Source organism: Arachis hypogaea, chromosome 11 (genome assembly GCF_003086295.3).
Source record: "Arachis hypogaea cultivar Tifrunner chromosome 11, arahy.Tifrunner.gnm2.J5K5, whole genome shotgun sequence".
NCBI lineage: Eukaryota > Viridiplantae > Streptophyta > Magnoliopsida > Fabales > Fabaceae > Arachis > Arachis hypogaea.
This window is the reverse complement of record NC_092046.1, coordinates 33605285-33607122: the sequence shown is the minus strand read 5'-3', so window position 1 is coordinate 33607122 and position 1838 is coordinate 33605285.

The following is a 1838-nucleotide window of genomic DNA, read 5'->3' as shown; positions in this document are numbered from 1 at the left end:
TCCAATTGCCAAATCTTCCAACCATATTCGCTCTTATTTAACTTATTATTTAATTAATTTCGGTTAGACCGGGTATTACACAACCACACATTAAAAGCCCAACAACTCACAAGGTTGTTTATTCTATCTCTCTTCTATGCTCCACAAAATAATTCAAGCAAGTTTAAAAACAATTTTTCGAATCAAATCAATGGAACGCCCTAAAAAGAGATTTGTTGGAAATTTTTGTTGTTTTTACCGAAATTATTTCCTATGTATATATGCATAATGTGTTGGATGCAATTCAAAATTTCTAGCTCATTTCCTAATTTCACTATACAAAAAAATCATCAAGAACATTTAGGAAAAACACGAACTAGATACTATCTACTATTCACAACATCCAATCACATTACTATTTATAGAATATATCCAAGCAAAATGCAAATGCAATAACTACAATAAGACTAGAAATAGACTAAGATATATATATATATATATATATATATTTAAGTAAAATAAGAAAAGTATGGTACAGTAGTCAAAAGTATCAACAAATATCCACAAAACATAGTAGCTAAAAACAAAATAGAGTGCAAAGTGTTCAGAAAGAGAGATTTACGCCCCAAAATTATGAATCCTCCCCCACACTTAATCGTTGCACGGTCCTCCGTGCATGCACGCAATCCAGGGGGTAGGAAGCTAAGAAGCTCTAACTTCAGTTGGTGGATGCGGGGACTCGGGCTGCTGGTATACAATCATGTCCAAAATAGGCTCGGCCTCTTTGTTCTCATCATCCTCCTCCTTTACTATCAGCTCAGGTGAAGCAGCAGAAACTGGGCCAGGGTTTCTTCCCTCGAGCTTCGCTGCCAACCAGTCGAAACGCCTTGCATTGAGGCACTCATTGCGGCGGACTTCTTGTAGGAGCTCCTGGACCATCTCATATATAGGCCGAGCATAAGATATAGGTGCTGATGAGGATGGTGGTCCTAATGATGATGCTGACTCGGATGTCTTCCTCTTCCTGGTTGTCTTCTTTGCCGACTCCTCCCATTCTCCAAATGAGAGAAACCGGTGGCCACTTGAGATCCTAAACATAATATCGTTTGGCCTCTTCTCTACTCCAGCTGTTGTGGAAAATCTCATAACCAGCGATGGAAAGGAAATGTTAAACTTCTGTTTCTGGTTCACCTTCCACATCAACTCATGAATCAAAGGCAAGATAGCTATCTTCTTACCCTCTAGAATAGCCCAAATAAGCACAGCAACACGGACTCAGATGTGGGTGGAGTAGGTGCTAGGCAACAGATAATCAGCTACTATCAGCTGTCATATCCTCGCCTCGGGAGTGAGATTAGAGCATGCAATGTTGATGGGGATAGCTATTTTCCCCTTACTGTACTCCTAATGGGCCTCAGGACAGCCAATCTTCTTTTTAAAATAGGATCCAAAGGGATCTTGCCCTTAATCACATCTGCCTTAATCTTCTGATAGGTATCTCGGCTAGGCGGAATGTGAGGAATCTTTAGGAGAGCTTCAAAAGCTTAATTAGAAGTATCCAATCGCTTCCGTCAGAGGAATATCGTCTCTACTTCCCAAGCCAAGAGATTTTTATAGAATTCCCTCACCGTTTATTCATTGATCTCCATTGGATCTTGCTCAAGAAATCCCCACTAAAAGGAGGCAATTCTCTCATGGATGACATCTACATACTTTTCTGGTATATTAAGCTTTTGCTCAAGCTTTATATACTGAAGTTGGGCCTTCTCATTGGCGAAAGTATCCAGTTTATCGCTTCGGCAATCCGAAGGACAAGTAATGATGCCTCGAGGGGTCGAGGATGATGTAGCCGGCTCTTT